Genomic DNA, 20058 nt, shown 5'->3' on the forward strand with positions numbered 1-20058 from the left:
CACATAAGACAACTCACAAAATTAGTATTGATATTACTTCACATATACTTACTTAATTAAATCAACTCACACATATTAACGTCTCACCTCAAGCGATCAGCGAGACTGTAAGGCCGCCCAGTCTACGGGCTCTCCTGAAGCATCAAGATCATTCAATACTTCATAGATACCTCTACGATATCCATATGAATCCTCCTGACGTGTCGAGGCTCGATGCATCGCAAGATTTTGCGTTTATACAAAAATCAGAGTAATAAGAATACATGATTCATCGCGTTTTAAGAAACGCCATGGTTAAGATTGGAGTAGAAACTCACAAACTCATAGCGAAAGGTGTCGAAGCCCCTGCTGCCAAGATGAGATGTCCCCCTGGTCGTCTGTCGTATCTGCGCGGCCTCACCCTGCTGTCTGAACCGCGTGGCCTCTGTCCGCTCATCCTCCTTGATCTGCAACCACATCTCATGTGGGATGCCCGAAGGCTTCGACGAGCTGGTCCTGAAAGCCTTCCGAGCTGCATCTCGTCAATGTTTCATGGTGTCCCGTGCAACACCCTTGATCCACCTCCTCAGAACAACATCAGAACCCGGAGCAGGACGGTACTCTCTCAGGATGGTCTCCACTATGTAAGTGACTTTGTCCTTTTCCTGCTGATCCCAAGACGTCAGGATGCTGGTCGAAAATTGTAGCTCCGCGAGCTGTCGAATCGGCTGTCTCATCTCAGTCCCGACTCTATCCATGTCAACAGAACCATCTTGCCGTACAATATAGAGCTTGGAGGCACTAGGATCGTGTGTCCCCCAAGGTGTCCGAGGTGTGCCAAGAGGTGTGTCAAGAGGTGTGCCTGGGTAGGACGGGGGTCGTGAGCGAGGAGGGGTCAAAGCATCTGTGGACCCTCCTCCACAGCAACGACCACCTCCACGTGACGATCGCCGAGATCGGCGAGTGTGCCTGTGCTGCGGAGATGAGGACGTACCCACCTCTGCCCCACCCCTAGGTGATGGGAGAAGCAGGCGTCGTACCCATAGGCGTCCCCCCCCCCCCCCCATAGGTGTCCCCCCCTAGGCGTCGGACCCTCGGGTGTGAAGCCCGGAGGCGTAGTACCCGTGCCTTTGGCTACCCAGTACTGAGAAGCCTCTGCCATTTGAGCAGGCGTCATCCGTGTAACGAAGCCCATGAATGCATTTGCACTCATAGAAGCGGGATCTGGAAACTGGTCTACCATACTAAAGTCCTGCACAAAGAAAGTAAAATAAAGCGTCAGAACACAGTTGTTTAAATTAACTTTAAGCTTAATTTTAAATCAACGTCTTCACACAAACACTTACAGGCCTAGGCCTCGACGAGTGAGGCATCATCGATAAGATCTTGCACCATTTCATCGTCTATCTCTAGTTGCAAACATAACTCTGCCCCAAATCGTTCTGGCAGATTGTATTCATCCATTGCATCTTCATCTACAAGTGTCAATTCTGGCTCGTCTACGTCATCCCTCATATATCTGCCAAATGGACGTCGTCTGACTGACTTTCCTCCAGGAGATCTTGCCCTTCAAATACTTGTTTATTTCTTGGAGCAACCTGAACCACAAACCACCACTGTCGCTCTCGAGGGTCCGGTACAAAGTCCACTTGCTCGCAATGTTCGGGGAGAGCAAATGTGTCGCTTGCATCTGTCCAAACCTTTGTAGAATCTATTTGCACAAGTTTGTTTCCATCTTTGCATACCGTTGCATTGCCGCCAGAAGTAATCACCTTGAACCACTTCACATCCAACAAAAACATCTCAAACCGCTTGAAGCTTACTTTCAGGATATCTGACACCAGACCACAGTAATCTAGGTTGCTAGTGCTAAGGCTTGTGTATTTGGCGTTTCTTCTATCCGTTTGACCTACGGCTTGCCATACGCGCTCTTGAAATTGCTTTAAGACTACTTAATGAACTACGGATGGTTTCGGTAGGCATAGAAGCCATTTCCGAAGTTCGTTTGCATTTTTCCGTAGAAAAACGCAACGGGATTTGACCTAAGGCTTGTGTATTTGGCGTTTATTCTATTCGTTTGACCTACGGATTTCCATACACGCTCTTGAAATTTCCTAAAGACTACCTAATCGTCTACGGATGGTTTCAGTAGGCACAGAAGCCATTTTCGAAGTCCGTTTGCGTTTTTTCGTAGAAAAACACAACCGGATTTGATCTACGGCTTGTGTATTTGACGTTTCTTCTGTCTGTTTAACCTACGGCTTGCCATACACGTCTTGACATTGCCTTAAGACTACTTAATGGACTACGGATGGTTTCGGTAGACGTAGAATCATATTTCAAAGTTCGTCCGCGTTTTTCCGTAGAAAAACGCAATCGGATTTGACTTACGGCTTGTGTATTTGGCGTTTCTTCTATCCGTTTGACCTACGGCTTGCCATACGCGCTCTTGACATTGCCTAAAGTCTACGTAATGGACTATGGATGGTTTTAGTAGGCATAGAATCAGTTTCCGAAGACTATTTGCATTTTTCCGTCGAAAAACGCAACCAGATTTGACCTACGGCTTGTGTATTTGACGTTTCTTCTGTCCGTTTGACCTATGGCTTGCCATACACGCTCTTGACATTGCCTTAAGACTACCTAATGGACTATGGATGGTTTCGGTAGGTATAGAAGCCATTTCCGAAGTCCGTTTGCATTTTTCCATAGAAAAACGCAACCGGATTTGACCTACGACGTAGAAGCCATTTATGAAGTCCGTTTACGTTTTTCTGTAGAAAAACCCAACCGGACTTCAAAAACGGCTTTTATTTTGGGCGTTTATTCTATCTGTTTGACCTATGGCTTGTTATATGTCCTCGCCCAACCTTTTTTGAGGAGGAAGCTTGTCTCTAAGAGCAACGACGGCGCTGTTGTTGCTCCCTAGAGGACTTTCATGTGTAAAGGTGAGATTTGAGCTTCGAATTTATTTTGAGCTGGTCAAATGAAGTCATAGGCTGTATCACACGATCCAGGTCACTTTGCCTCGACATGCACAGCGCCCGGTCAGACTACTGACCATGGAGGAGATTGATGAGATCCGCCAACGACAGCTGGATCTCCTATGATCTACCTATCCCAGCTAGCTGTTTTAGCCGTTTAGTCCACACCCAGCAGTTTAGGATTCCATAATATTTTATTTTGTCATCTTTTTACTCTGACTTTGTATCAGATCCACCACATTGTAACTTTCTTGTCTCATAGGTCACTTTGGCCTTTCGAAGACGTTAATATAACATTTCATTTCATTTCTCTCTTTAATTTTTCTTTCTTTAATTTTAATTTCCTACGCACATACATTAATTCTCTCTCTCTCTCTCTCTCTCTCTCTCCTACACACACACACACACACCTCTCTCTCTCTCTCTTTCCTATACACACACATGATGTAGAGAGAGAGAGAGAGAGAGGGGTTGGGGGTGGGGGAGAGTAACATAATACCTACGCAGCAGGTTTCGGCCACGATTTGAGCAGGCAAAAATGGCACCTGCGCACGCGGGTTTTCCTTTTTCCCCCCAAATTGTCGATATAACCGTGGGTGGCTGCGTCGATATAAGCGTGGAAAATAAAGCCTTTCCATGCGTATAGTGACGCTCATTGCCACACATATATCGACGTGCTCTAATTCCGTCGATATATGCGTGGAAAGGCAGGCTGTCGATATATGATGCGTCGATATCTTCATGTTATGTTGTAGTGTCCTATCCTACGAGTGTCCGATTGGAATGTAATTTTCCATGTGCATATTGATGCATCGAACTTTGCTATTGGGTGTGTTCTAGCTCAACCAGGAGAATATAAACTGGACTACCCCATTAGCTTTGCAAATCGTCAGTTGAATGATGCCGAGAGAAACTACACCACTACAGAGCAAGAAGGTTTAGGTATGATTTATGTAGTGAAGAAATTTTGCTACTACCTCTGGCCAACAAGTTTGTGCTCTATGTTGATCATCAAGCCTTGTTGTATCTAGTAAATAAACCTTGTTCCACGGGAAGAATTACATGATGGTTGTTAATTCTCCTTGAGTTTGATTTTACCGTTGTGGTGAGACCTGGTAAAAGACATTTCATGGAGGATCATTTGTCTCGCATACCCAATGGTGAAGCCCCTACAGGATTCGATGATGAGTTGCTCGATACTTCTCTTTTCCTAGTCGAAACCATACCTGAATAGAGTGAGAAGATTGTGAACTTTCTAGTTAATGGTTTTCCACCCAAAGAGCTTCGTAAAGACATAGCTCGAAAATTGCTAAAAGAATGTGAACCTTACTCTCTCATTGCAGAAACTCTCTACAGGCTAGGGAAGGATGATATTCTTAGACGTTGTGCCCGTGAGGATGAGTATTTATACATACTGCAAGAAGCCCACATGGGTATAGCTGGAGGACATTTCTCAGGGGAACTAACAGCTAGAAAGGTGTTGAAATTAGGCTATTGGGGTGGCCTATCTTATTCAAGGATGCATCAATATTTGCAAAAGGATGTGATGAATTCCAACGTTACAAGATCACACAACAAAAGGATAGGATGCCCTTACATCTTGTTAAAGTGACTCAACTATTTGAAAAATGGGGTTTGGACTTTGTAGGCCCAATTAGTCCGGCAGCTCGTAGCACTCAATCTCGATATATTATCGTTGCCATTGACTATGTGACAAAGTGGGCGGAAGCCAGGGCGACATGTAAGGCTGATGCGAGGTCGAAGAGATAAAGACTTAGTCCTTAGTCAATCTTTCTTAGTGGGTAGAGGATGCCTTTTTACCTTATGAAATCTTTCCAAGATGGATGAATAATCCATTTGGTGCTTGGGAGACATAACTGCCACAAGCATGTTTGCTCTTTAGTCCATTTCATTCTCCCAAGTAGAGTGACAAAGTCTACTTGGTGTTTGAGAGAAATCCTCATCACAAACATGATTCTAAGCATGCATACTATTTAAATTTATGCACAATAAAAAAGAGAATTAGTCTTATAAGATGAAAACATTGGTCATTTAAAAGAAGTTTGTACATTAGCCTACTCTAATGTAGCATTGTAAGCATTGACAAGGTTCATACTATCCTTTAGCTGTATTCCTTGCATCCATCTAGCATCTTCAAAGGGATAATTTTTGAACTTAATAAGATACCATCGGATATTCTTACCATGTCGTAGTACCTGGTTTTCATGCTGAAGGATAGCTTTGGGTTGTAGCACCCCTTCTTGGTCTTCGATTTTGAGAGGGTCTTCAATAATTGGTTCACTTGGTGTCTCTCCTTTGTAAGGATTAAGTAGTCTCACATGAAAAGCATTATGTATGATCCAATGGTTGGGCAACTTGAGTTGATAAGCCATATCATTAATTGACTTCAAGATCTGAGAAGGAGCATAGTATCTTTTTGCTAATTTAGCATAATACTTTTGCTGGCCCGGAGGATTTTTACCCATCGTTTGCCTCAATCAAGCCTTAGGAAACTTAAGTAAGACCCAATCATTTTCATTGAATGTTAAGGCCCTTCTGTGCTTGTCAGCACAACAGCCTGTGCTTATCAGCATAGTAGCTTTTTTCGTTCGTTGAGAGATGGATATAGCCTCCTTAATCTTTTGAAAAAGTTCTTGTAGGTCACGGATATACTCATCGGCAACAAAGATCTTCCCATGTACTTTGAGTAGCAAGGGACTTTTAGGTATTCCCTCAATGATTTCAAAAGGTTCTTTTCCCATAGAAGTATGCATAGTATTATTGTATGCATCCTCTACAAGGGGTAAGTACTTTTTCCATTGTGAGCGTTGATCTACTTTGGTAACATAATTCTTTAATAGATCAAGTATCATAAGATTGGCTATCTCACTTTGGCCATCCGTTTGTGGGTGATAGGTCAAAGATAAATTCAATCTTGTACCTAGATTTTCAAAGAGACATTTCCAAAAATTGATGGTCATTCTAGGATCTCTATTTGACATGATGGATGCTGGTAATCCATGGTGTTTGAAAATCTCTGATATGAAGAGATTTTCCATTTGGTGTGCCTTAGTAGTCTTTTTGACAGGAATAAAGTGTGCTAAACTTGTCGACTATTGTCCATATTCCTGTATTCCCATGGATATACTTGGGTAATCCAAAGATGAAATCCATGGATATACTCTCCTATGGTGAATTTGGGATAGGCAATGACTGGAGTAATCCAGGTCTCTTCCCTCTATCATACTTGGTCTTTTGGCATACCACACATTTTGAAACATACTCTTGTATGTCCACTTTCATGGTAGTCCAATAGGAATACGTCTCTACTCCTTGGAGAGTAGATTGAATGCATCTATGTCCCGCATAAGGAGGATGATGGGATTCATACATGATTTTCTCATGAAGGAGGTGGGTAGCACATAGCCTATTGTCGCGGAGAAGATAACCATCCTGCAAGGTGAATGGTTCCTGTTTCTTTCCCAAATCAAGGGCTAACATTAGGTCTCTATAGTTAGGGTCAGTAGAATACTCATCTAACATAGAAGATAGATCATTGTGAGTAGCTATAAACACCGCATTAACTTTTGGTCATTGTGAAAGTGCATGGGCTACTTGATTGTGCTTACCCACAATGTGAGGAATATGAAAATTTAACTGCAAAAGAAGAATTTCCCACCTTATTTGTTTGTCGGAAAGATTGGTTTGCGTCATGAAGTACTTGAGACTAGTGGTCGGTTCGTAGAATAAATGGAGTCCCCAATAAATAGTGCTTCCATGTGTCTAGGGCATGTAGAACAACTAAAAGACCTTTCTCATAAATGTCTAAGATGTGTTCATTTGTGTTGAGCCTTCGGATCTCATATGCTATAGAATGCTCTTCTTGAAGCAAGACCGCTCCAAGGCAATCACCACAAGCATCACATTGGACCTCAAATGGCGTTGAGAGACCCGAAAGCATGAGGACTGGTTGGGAGGTATGCTTCTCTTTGAGCTTGTCAAAAGTATTTTTCTCCTTAGCAGTCCATGAATACTTAACATTCTTCTTTGTTAAGTCATGTAATGGTCATGCTATTTGAGAAAATTTAGCTATGAAGCGTCTATAGTATGCACACATACCAATAAAGCTTCTTAGTTCATGTATATTCCTTGGATCATGCCATGATTTTATTACCTCTAACTTCAATAGATCCATACATAGACCATCTTGAGAGATAGTAAGACCTAAGTATTTAATCTCTTGAAGGAAAATTTTCTTTTCTTTTGGTTGATGAAAAGCTTGTTCTCCCTCAATGCTTGAAAAATAACTTGGATATGTTGCTTCTGTTCCTCCAAGGACTTGGAGTAGATGATGATATCATCAAAGAACACTCCAGTGAATTTGCGGTAGGTTCTAAGATTTTCTCCATTAGACGATTGAACATTGCTCGTGCATTACTCAAGCCAAAAGGCATGACTAGATATTCATAAAGGCCAAATGTTGTACAAAACGCGGTCTTTAGAGTATTTTCATCCACTATCCTTATTTGATGATAGCCACTTTTAAGGTCAATCCTACTGAAGTAGGTAGAGCCTTGTAGCTTATCAAGTATATCTTCTACCCGAGGCACGGGAAATCTGTTTTTGATAGTGATATGGTTTAGTGCTTGATAGTCCACACACATACGGTATGTACCATCTTTTTTTTGCACTAAAATGACTGGAGAAAAAAAGAGAGGAGCTAGGCCTCACCGTCCCTTCATCAACCAATTCTTGTACTTGCCTCATGATCTCCTCTTGTTGAGCTTGAGAAACTCAATAAGGAGACTTGTTAGGTGGTGAGCTTCCTGGTTAGGAGCTCAATTCGATGGTCATCATACCCTCGTTCTAGAGGTAAGTCCATAGGAATATCATCGATGAACACATCTTGGAATACTTTTAGAAAATTAGACAAGTCTAACTCTTCTTGATTCCTACCATTTACATTTGAGGAAACATTAGGACCTTTTAGGGACTCTTTGACAAAAATCATGTACACAAAAATTGAGCTCTTCATTGATTTATCAAAAGCAGGAGGATTTACAAGTGGTATAGTACGACCAAACTCACTAACATCTATATACATGTTCTTTCCCCTGTAGGTGAAGTAGATTCTCCTTTCAAGGAACTTGATATTGGCAGCCATGCAATTGAACCATGGTGCCCCTAGGATAGCATCCTCATTATGGAGAGGAGACATGCAAAAGTCTTCTTTGTCAACATAGCTTTGGACATGAAGCCTTAACTTCCCAATCAAGGGGTAACGGAGGCTCGCTGTCCCTTTAAAGAAGTGTTGGCCATTACAACATCTCCCATCTGAAATGAATGCCCAACTTGGTGGCCAACTCGGTTGATATGAAGTTGTGATTAGAGCCAAGGTCAAGATGAATTCATCATGCTCCCTTACCTTTCCCCAAGCATAGGAGAGAGGTCCACCTTTGCAATGATCATCCTCTTTTGGAGCTTCGATGGTGGAAGCTCTAGGAGTCCCACTGCGAGCATTTTTCTTGAAGTAAGAACAATAGCCATGTCCTTGCTCCTGACAATTAAATCATTTATGGTCCTTGAAAAAAGCTTCAAGCTCGTCAGGACAGAGTTTGTTTTTACCTTTATAAACTCCCTTCTCCTTGGACCGATTGTTGTTGTTATTGTTGGAATCGCCTTGGGAAGAATTTTGGGCATTGGTTTTCCCCTTCGCATCATTTTTGTCTTTGTTTTCCATGGGCTTGACATTTTGTCTAGCCCCTTGCTGGAAATTGATGTGTGAAGCAACCATGGTGTGGTGGATTACTTCAGTGATAGAACCAAGCCGTTGGGAGTTGACATACTCGGCCATCTCTTTATGTAATCCCGCACAAAACTATTGCTTTTGCTCGGCAAAGTTTCTCTTTTGGAAGACAGTTCCTTGAGATGTAAGTCCCAAATTTTTTTCACATATTTGTGAATAGACTCATGGGAGAGAAGCTTCAAACTGCACCATTCAATGAGCACTTTGTCCTTTGCATCGCTTGCAAGGAATTGCTTCATGATGGAAACTCGTATAGTTTTGCATGTCTTTGGGGCTTTTCCATTTGCCACAAAAGCTAGCCCACCATTAATGAGCCGATTTTTGGAAGTGCATAGCTACATGATGTAGCTTGGAAGACTCCAGGAATCCCTCATCTCCAAAGGCCGCATCAAAAGGCCAATACTTTTTTGGTGGCACCAAAGGTGCCATCATAGGTGAGAAAAGAGATACTCTTTCCTCCCTCTTTAAACTTCTTGAGGTTTTGTGACCTTTGCCATGCAGGGTATGATTTGTGATGTCCTCTCCTCTTGTATTCTCTTGGAGAATATCCATAGCTTTCATCGGGAGAGGAGGAAGGTAAAGAAGAAGGAGAAGAGGGTGACCTCTTTCTTGCCCTTTTCTTCCTTTGTTTCCTCTCTTCCCTTTTGGAGTGAGGAGAAGGACTGTGGGTTGAACGTTTCCTCTTGGGAGGATTTGGTGTCATCTAGACCACCGTCTTCGTGGAGCCACATCTTCATAGGAATTTAAAGTTTCATTACTTTCTTGCTCTTTGTATTCCTCCTCTTGTATGGGAGAGAGTCTTGTTTTGGGGGTCTCTTCAAGAGGCCTCCTAATCTCTCTCTCCTCTTGAAGAAGAAGGGAAATCCCATAAGCACGAAGTTGTTGAGTAACTTTGGCTTGCAATGCAAGGTTGCCCATAGCTTGCTGCAACCTAGTAACAAGATAATTGACAAACATGGGGGCATCATCATTTGAACCTTCATGTGCAAAATCAAAGTTATCAATGTTCATTCTACTCTCTTGGTTATTGTCAGCCATGTTAAATGTACTTACTTAGTGTATGCTTTGGCGATTCAAAACCTTAGTTTCCACTCCTCTTAGCCTTTGAAAATCGGCACTTAAGTGTCTACACCCACGGCTCGAAGTGGTTAATTATAGAGAGTAGTGGAGTGGGTTTACTATTGCAAAATTTCCAAGGACTAGCTCCTTTCAGACTTCTTATGGCTCAATAATGGTAAAGCTGTAGGCAAGTCTAAAAGACCCCATTATTAATTCCAAAGATCACGAGGTGTGCACCATATCCCACATAGCGGGCTCAACAAAACCGATAATAGATCCCATTCCACTTACTCTAATATAATTAACAAAATCAACCATTTATAGGTTACTTAAGGACCTCTCTTCTTAAGCAAGAAAAGAGAAACCAAATGCTCTGATACCAATGTAATGGAAATGTCCTATATAATTTGAGAGTAGCGGGAATTAGAAGAAGCACTTTTGTGGAATTAGTTTGTGAGCATAGAGGGTGAAATTAATTGATGGTAGCAACATAACATAGCATTTAGATAACTTGGCATGCACAATATTTTTGCAAGAGATAGATTTTAGGAAACATGACAATAGTTGAGGACCGGATTTATCAAGAGCCTGTCCCCCCTCCAATTAGCATTTGTATTATGGTTTCTCCCATCAAGAGAGACTTGGTACAACACAATCTTTGTGTTCCTTGTGACCTAGGTGATGCAATGAAGATGGAAAGCTTCATGCATCACAAGCATAACATAAACTTTGTGGAGAGAATTAACTATCCCAAGCCTCAGTCCCAAGGCCTCAAACACCTTTGAAGGTGGAGAGAGCTAGCGGGGAATGAGGGTGGGGAAGAGGAAGAAGAAATATTTCATAGAACAAAGAATTAGTTTCTCGCTTATCATCACTCTTCTTGCTAGCATACATAATAGCATAGTAATGAAGATGGAAAGCTTAAGCATTGAAGTATGGCTCTTGGTTGGATTTGCATTTCATAGTCAAGAGTGTTGGTGTAGGCTCTTAACTTCTCTACTAGCTTGGAGAAGGAGATGGAGCTCTTGCACTTTGCACTTCACCCAATGAGAGTGTGTGTGGGAGAGTATATCCCTCAAGCATGTTCCCCTTATTTCTTTGGTCGACCCCCTCTTCTAGCACAAGTTTGAAGCTCATTGGACCTCTGCAAGCCTGTCCAATCACATGCAGGATACATATCAAGCAAGCATGATAGTCTTGGGACAAGTGTCCCCCTTTCCCCTTTGAGAGAGAGGACTTGATAAATGCAAAAAAAAATAATTAAATCTACTAATTTATCATTGGACCCCTTGGGAGGCTAACCAATAGGCTTTATGCACACCATGAGGGCAACATGAGGAGGAGCTTCACAAGTGTCCTTTTTGCTTTCTTTGTACCAAGCTTGCCTTGTGTGAGGGTGTGCATGTTCTCTCTCTAGCCCCCTCTTGTAGGGCTCACCCCCTCCTTGTAGGGATAGTTGATGACTTTTGTGAAACACCTTACCCTCAAGCACCTTAGTCAGAAATCATGACAAAGCACCTCAAGCTTGGGTCATGTTCCCACAAGAATCTCAAGCTCCCTGGTCGGCAAGCACGACAAGCACCTCAAGGACCTCAAGCTTGGGTCACGTTCCCACAAGCATCTCAAGCTCCTTGGTTGGCAAGCACAACAAGAACCTCAAGAACCTTAGTGATCAGCAAGCACGAAAAGAACCTCAAGCACCTTAGTCATCAAGCACGACAAGTACCTCAAGGTTGGGCCGGATTCCCACCTCAAGCTCAGCTACCTAAGGTCAAAGGACCTTTTAGCACTAACCTTTGGAGGTCTTTAATGAAGTTAGCTAACCCTAAGATCTTTGGAGGTCTTTAATGAAGCTAACCCTAAGGTCTTTTAAGCTCCATTGGTTAGCCTTGCTCTTTGACAAACCATCTCTCATTTGGACCCCTTTACCATTGGCCCCATGGTGAGATCGATTTGTAAGCACATGTCTATTATTAACCCCTGGTTCACGTTTATTATCCCACATTAAATGATCATTTTAATATGAGAAAATCATTTGGATTGGTTATATATTAGATTTTATGACATATAACTTAATCTTTGATCCATTATAGACCCTAGGTAGCATCAATCCAGATAAATACTTTAGTCTAACTATGCCATTTGAGAATACCCAATCTACCTCATATGGCCCTGACCATGCTATTTTCAAATTAGATTTCTTTGGGTGTAATTTTGACTAATATAGTAAGACTAAGTCCCCTATCTTGAAATCCTTGACCTTCAACTTATTGTCATGCCAATACTTTCTTCTCTATTGGACCACTTCTTGTTCCAGCTTTACCCTATGTCGGATCTCATCTAGCTTCGACAACTCATCTAGCCTATTCTTAAACGTTGAAGTATAGTCCATATCATGTTCAATGGAATCTTGAGGCTAGGAACAACAAATTCCATAGACACTACTACTTATATGTCATACACCATTCAAAATGGAGTCATCCCAATTGTGATCTTGTAAGCTGTCTGTAAGTCCACAATGTTGTCTAAAGCTTCTCATTCCAGTTATGATATTCTTTCTACATAATCTTGGTGAGAATTGTTTTGATGGTCTTATTACTACTCTTAGATTTTCCATTGCATCCTAGAGGGGGTGCACCTTTAAGAAACTATTCATATAGCACGTGTTCAAAGGGTATTAATAAAACCCCTTTACTTACATGCTTATGGTAATAAAATGACTCGTTTTTCTTAAAAAACTTACGGGTGTTTCTCTAAAATCAATGAAAAGCCCCCTTCTATTAATATAATCTTATTAAAATTTTAAAATTTTGGCAATTAAAAAACCCATTCACTTGAACTCACATGGTAACTTACATGTCCAAGAGGTGAACCCCCCAAGATTGCATCCAATATAATATGGTGTTGATTTTTGATACTTGATCGAGAAGATTTCAACCAGGTTTCATTGATGAAACGGATTCCTTGATTTGAAACTATCTCAGTTAGACAACCATATCTGCACACAACATGCTCATACAAGAGGTGTGCTATTGGCTTTGCTATGTTGTTGCTCGTGTTGTTGGGCAATGCCTTCGCATCCACACATTTGTTGACTTAACATGTGGCCATCACTATGTACTTATTCTTCCTTAGTGTCACCTTCTTTAATGGACCTATGAAGTCTAGACCCCACTCTGTAGAATTTTGCAATGGCTAGATTGTGGTTAAAGGTGTTATATCAGCTACAATTGGTCTACCCATTCTTTGGTAGATGTTACACAACAATCAATTTGGTCCACCACCTTTTCTCTTTGCTAGCATTTATTCTTTAAATTTGTTTGTCCATATCCCTATTGCATATTCATTAAATGGATTTCCTAGTCATGTAACTTGTTAACTTTACCTCTTTGTTCTTATGTCCATTGTTCCAATTAGACACATCTTCACTTGTTTTCATGTGGCCCTTATTTAGCCTGGATTTTAGTTATTTGACATGATTCTTCTGGAAACCTACCATCTAGATTCATTGGCCTTTCTCCTAGGTTAGACTTGGTGAAATACTCTGGGGCCTTAGAATGTCTAGGTGGTACCAAAAAAGAGTGTCTTGGACACTCCTTTGGGAGGAGATGAAATGGGCGGTAGGTTATTCATTTTCATATTATATAAAGGAAAGATAAAATCTTTTTTGGGTGAGAGGTTGGAATTTAAGCGGGCTTGAAATTCCATTTCACTTTAATACTAAAGCTTAAAGTAGCAAATTACCTACACATTTAAATTCCCTCTCATTGCCACTCCTCTGGGCTCTCTACAACACTACCTCAATGGGTCCCTCCACCTCTTATGCCAATCTCTCTCTCTCTCTCTCTCTCTCTCTTTCTCTCTCTCTCTCTCTCTCTCTCTCTCTCTCTCTCTCTCTCTCTCTCTCTCTCTCTCTCTTTTTGAGTCCTCCATAAAGCCACTGCAGGTTCTTGCAGGCGCAGCACAAATCCATATCAACCACCTCCTCATTGACATTCATATTAAGATTCAACAAAACCTCTCTCTCTCTCTCTCTCCCTCTCTCTCTCTCTCTCTCTCTCTCTCTCTCTCTCTCTCTCTCTCTCTCTCTTTCAATATGAGTACTATGGCACTGTTTTCACTGTCTTCATTGTCGTGTCATTAGCATCCTCACACATTCCACATGGAATCACATAATACTTATAATGGCAGTACAAAACCCCCTTTACATTCCTCCATTATCTGCTATATAATATATCCCAAGGTATTTTCTGTCGAGTCTATGAAACTACTGGGCTACAAAGAAGAGGGAACAAAGAAACATGAAAAAAGGATGGCATGAGCACGAGAGGATGCTGACATTGATGAACAGGAGGCAAAGAAAATCTATAGGGCAGTTGCTAAGTGTTAGCATAATCAAACAAATGGGCTTTCTGAGGGTCTTCAATGGAGCATTCTACAGCAACTTTGCAGTCATCCAATGTTTTGAGTGTTGCAACCCACATCAAAGACAATTGGGAGGTTGATTTTCTCTAACATTTGTCATACATTGTCTCAGGTGAAGACTCCTCGTTCAAACAATAAGTTATTTTTTAAACGGGCTACTATCATGGCATGCCTTAATGGAGTCAATGGGGATGACAATGTAATGAGGAAAATGATGTTGCAAAGGCATTAGGACTTCATCAAAGAAATGTCGTGGGAGCCAGTTTTTGACTACAAACTGATATGGAGGAGGCGTCACTTCCCTTAGACACGTGCCAACGTCAACAGCATAGGACCAATACCTTAACAATCAAAATCAGAGAAATTGTGTTTCAATTTTGGTCAATGGAAACCCGCATCTCCCCAAACAAGAAAGATGTCGTTCAAAAGAGAATCAACAAGAGGGCACATGTGGTGCATCCGGTGCATCTCTTGATTTACCTCAGGTATATTAGCCAGAACATCTTCAAAGTGTGTCACAATGCTTTACTTAGTAATTTTGGGTGCTTGCAAAATCTTTGAAGTGTTTTAGAAGTGTCTCAAAGAGTTTCAAAGTGCATCTCTTAGAACTTTCAAATGCTTGAAAGTGCCAAAAGTGCTTCAAATTATTCCAAAGTGCAATATAGTGCTTCATGGTACTTGAAAGTGCCACAAAGTACTTTAGAGTGCTTTTTAAACTCTGAAGTGCTTTGGAGTGTTGTAGAGTGCCACAAAGTGCCTAAGAGTGCTCTTAAATAGCACTGAAGTGCTTTCAAAGAGCCCTTAAAGTGCACTTCAAAGTGCTTTGAAGTGCCCAAAAGTGCTTTAAAGTGTTGTAGAGTGCTTCAAAGCATCAAAAAGTGCTTTATAGTGCTTCAGCGTACTTCAAAGTGCCACACAATTCCATTTAGTGCACCAAAGTGCTTCATAGTTCTTTAAAAATGCTTCATAGTGCTCGAAACTTCCATAAAGTGCTTCATAGTGCTTGAAAGTTCCACAGAGTGCTTTGAAGTGCCACAAAGCGCTTATGAAGTGCCACCAAGTAGTCTAGAGTGCACCAAAGTGCATCAAAGTGCTGGTAAAGTGCTTCAGAGTGCTATCAAGTGCCACAAAGTGCCTCAGAGTGCTCTTAAGTGAACTGAAGTGATTCAAAGTGCTTTCAGGTGTCCCAAAGTGCTTTACAGTGATATAGAGTGCTTCAAAGGGCACCAAAGTGCATGACAAGTTGCTTGAAAGTGCCTCGTAGTGCTTGAAAGTGCCACAAAGTCCTTCAGAGTGCTTTCAAGTGCCCCAAAGTGCTTTAAAGTGCTGCAAAGTGCTTAAAAGGGCACCAAAGTGCTTCACAGTGTTCTCCAAGTGCACTGAAGTGCTTCACTAGTGGACAAAAGTTCAACAATACAAAAAATTAAAGTAGAAACTATAAATTTCCAGAAATCGACACCAACTCCCACTGCTCAACCAACCTCACCCCACTTTTGTTGAAAAAAGGTGAATTCATACCTACTTTTGTGAAAATACACCTCGAGGTGGTAGTAGGTAAGTGTTGCCATTAGATTTTAGTACTTTATAATATTTTTAAATGTCTTTTGTGTGGAAGAGGGATTTGTACATGCGGTTCCAGGAGGCTCATCCTAACATTAGGATGTCCCTTAGATGCTTTGAGGGTCTGAAGACATACTTCGTACGCAAGTTGAAGGACCACAACACTTGCTGTTCTGAATACCATGTTCAACTTGTTTACTTGAAGGAAGGCTTAAATCAGATGCTCCATGGAAGATACGGGCTACATGGAACGTCATGATTTTTCAGGTATCTTGTGTGCGGTTCGAGTGGTGGAATAGCGCAGTGCACAGCATCAAAAGCCACTTTTTCATCCTTGACAAAACTATGGGAGTATGTATTGTGTCCAAAGCCAACTGATAGTGCTTTTCACCGCAGCAAATGTCTTTTGGGAACATGCATTGATTGCGGGATTAAAAGGCTCTTGTTGTGTCCCGTCGAAGAGAGTGATGATATCTCTAGAATGTAAGTCAAGCCTTTTGACAAGGTTCGTACACAGGAAAAGGATGAAGAAGGTCTAGCTAAATGTCAAAAAGACCTCGCGGTTCAGCAGCTCAGTCCAATGAGTTTCATTTATGTGCTCCAAGGGAAACTAGGGAAGTTCATCAAACACAACTACTTGTACAAGTGGCAAGCTCAATAGTTCAAGGAGTGTTTGGTCAATTTTCTTGATGATGTAGTGGTGTCTATAGTGGATTTTGTAGAGAATTACTCCTTCAAGGTGTAGAATGAGATCCCGTCAATGCATCGGTATTCATCTCAGGTCACAATCTTTGTTCACATTTCATAATTACGTGATTTGCTTGGTGCTATACAAAAGATGACTCACTTATACATCTCTGATGACAAGACACATGACACTTTGTTTGTGCAACACTGTTTTCTTTTGCACAATGAATGGCTGAAAAGACACGGCTATAGTATTAAGCTACATTGGGTGTGGTCGGATGGTGCTGAGTCACAATTCAAAGAAAGGCGGCCATTCTATTTTGTTGCATGATTCTTCAATATGATAGGTGTTGAAATGACACACAGTTTCTTTTCTTGACGACATGGAATGGGTGAACATGACGAGGCTGGTGCAATGGTCAAAAGAGCCCTCACACACAAGCCATTGAAATCTGACAGGTGGGCCGTTGCATAATGCTTCAAGCGTTGTTGCATTTCTCAATGCAACTCTCAACAATCAATGCCCACAGACAGGCAAGAAAGTCAATCGTGCTTTCTGGGAGGTCAAGCTCGTTGATGTATAGAGTTATAGTGTGGGATTGCAAGTGCATGACACGGTCTAAATCCTGGCACTGTGTCAATGACTACAGCTACACGGATATGCACGGACTAAGGCACAAACTGCTCTCTTGATTTTGTGGTGAGTGCATCAAAGGTCAAAGGAGGAGATGTGCCAACAAAGATCATGTGCAGGGGTGGGTATACTTGAAAATACAACCCACATTTATGGATGAAAGAGATGGAGAAGCGTCAAGCAAGGATGAGAATGAATACACCCCCATGTATGTAAGCCACCATGATGACTTGAGCGATGCCTTGATGGCTAGCCAAAAATTTGCAGTGACTGCAGAGGAGGCAAGTGCAGACTTCTACGTCCTGAAATGAACCAACACTAAGCGCCTGGTCAAAATAGAGAAAAAGGATTAATGGCACAACACATTATGAAAAAATCATATGTGGTTGAGGGCCTATTCTATGACAAGGTAAATGGCCGAGATGATACTTATGTCCTTTTTTTACAACAAGCCCACTGCTCTATTTTACTCCCATATGATGCGATGCAATAGTTTTTCCATGTGCCTGAGGGAAGGTGAGCATAATGTATATGATATGTCAAATGACATATTCGAGAAAATCTATAATAGCATGCCCCCAGAGGAGAACTTGTAAGATTTATCTCTATAAATTTGACTTGAGGACTTGGCCATCATTTTTTAAAGTAGCTAGTACTTTTTATAGATTAAATATAAAAAAATGAGGCAATGAACTATATTAAAGAGAGTCAGGAAGGATTACATCAAAGCTGAGGGAGGGGGAATCACCTAACTACTTCCCTCTAAAATTATAGCTAATCGCCCCTGCTGGATAGATAACACTTTTCACAGTAGAGTGATAAAAGACGTCTTTTAAAACACTTGAAAGCACTTCTGAGCACTTGACTAGCTAATCAGGACTTTACTAGTCCCCTGAACCACTTGACTAGCTCTTTGGACCACTTAGGACCACCTGACCAGGACTTTGGACCACCTGACCAACACTTTTCAGCACTATGAACCACTTGACCACCCCCTGAACCACTTAGCCAGCACTTTATACCACTTGACAAGCACTTTGAACCACCCGACCGGCACTTGAACCACTTCACCAACCCCATGAACCAGTTGGACAACACTTTGTTCCACTTGACCACCATTTACTAGCCCCTTAAACCACTTGACTAGCTCTTTGGACCACTTAGGACCACTTGACCAACACTTTTAAGGTGCATTAGGAAAATATGAACACTCTAGGGACCCTTTGGGATTAAGGTTAATTAGAGGCCAACCAATAGGAAGAGGGTGGTGGACACACTCTATACCCTCAAAAATGTAGGGGGACAAGGTAGCTTTACACCTCTTAATGGCCTCTTACCTAGTGAGAAGGTAAGGAGATGGCTAGGGGAAAGGGGGGGGGGACCACTTTGATCTCTTTTTCCTCACTTTTTGGCCCGGATTTAAAAATACACTAAAAAATTCCATTTTTTAAAAAAAAAATCAAATTTCAAGTTTTCCCTCCTTAAAAGGTCCCAAACCTATTCATGGTCAAAAAAGTATTTTTGACCTCCAAAAGTCAAAACTTGCAATCGATTTTTTTCAAACAAATCAAAACATCATTTTTCACCCTCCAAACTCTTTTCAAACCTATTCTGTAGCTAAAAAATGATTTTCTCTCTTTACCAACCCTTTTCCAAGCTCTCCATTGCTGCAGCAATCACATGCACCCCCTATAGTCCAGCATTATCTCTTTTCTAGCTTTCTCCCACCTCCATTGTAGCACCAAGCAAGCTCCTCCCCCATCTCTTCCCCTTGCCCACCACATAGTTTCACAGGAAGCTAGATCCTCTCCCTTCTCTCACCTCCATTACAGCGTGAAACAAGATTCTACTCCTTCTACTTTCATTCACTCACACTACATGGAAACCTCTACTCCCGAAGGTGGCAAAAGTATGAGCTCACATGACTTGCATACCACAACAACAGGAGGTGTGAATAGTGTGTGGGCATTGCAAGGGTTCATCTCCAACATAAAGATAGAATGGTAAGAAAACTACCCTTGTAGCTTGCATTCAGAGCTTAACATCATCTCCATCTTTAAGTTTATCATGCTGGAGGAAAAAAACCTCTTTATGGATTTCAATGTTTAGGCTTCACACCTCTTAACACTCGGTGGTGCTATTTTGTTGATGGCTTTGGTGCGCCATCTATAGTTGTGTAGCATGTGATTGAGTCTCACAATGCAAGTAAGTTGTGCTATCTATGGAGAGTCATGAAAGATTTTTCTTATAATTTATTATTTGTATAGTTGTCATTAGATTATTAGAATGATATAATTTTGTAGTTTATAACTTTGTGCTCACATAATCTATTGTTTTCAATTACAGAGTCAACTTTTTTTCAGAGGACATGAGCAAGCAACCATGTGCAAATATGGAAATCACTATATTTTTGTTTCATGAGGAACCTTTCACTACCATGTCAAAGGATTTTGATAAGAATAGTAGATTTTGTAGAATCTTGAACCAATAGGTACTCTCTAGGAGCTCTTAGAAAATCCATCCAAATAGTACTACCATCTTCCCTAGTGTCATAGACACACAAATACTCAAGCGTATATGAATCTCTAGATGAGGAAGATAAATACTTGTAGGAGACTCCTAACAACAACAACATTGTCTCCGCTTGTAATTATTTTCATGAGGTTGGATTCCTCTATAAATGCAATATAAATATGTTTTTTTGTTGAATGGTGTCATATTGTGTGAGAGTATTTAATTTAGATTACTGGAGTTTCATACAAATTTGAGAAATATTGTTGACCTTTATGGATATTTTAATTTTCCTGTAAGACGTTTCAAGTGTCAAGTCTTAATCACTCCACCATGAAGAAATTCAAGCAATATTTTGAATTCAGTTTAATCATTAATCGTTATTCTTATTAAAGTGGACCATAACCTTGTCA

This window comes from Adiantum capillus-veneris, chromosome 23, assembly GCF_014529385.1.
Source record: "Adiantum capillus-veneris isolate H3 chromosome 23, ASM1452938v2, whole genome shotgun sequence".
Taxonomy (NCBI): domain Eukaryota; kingdom Viridiplantae; phylum Streptophyta; class Polypodiopsida; order Polypodiales; family Pteridaceae; genus Adiantum; species Adiantum capillus-veneris.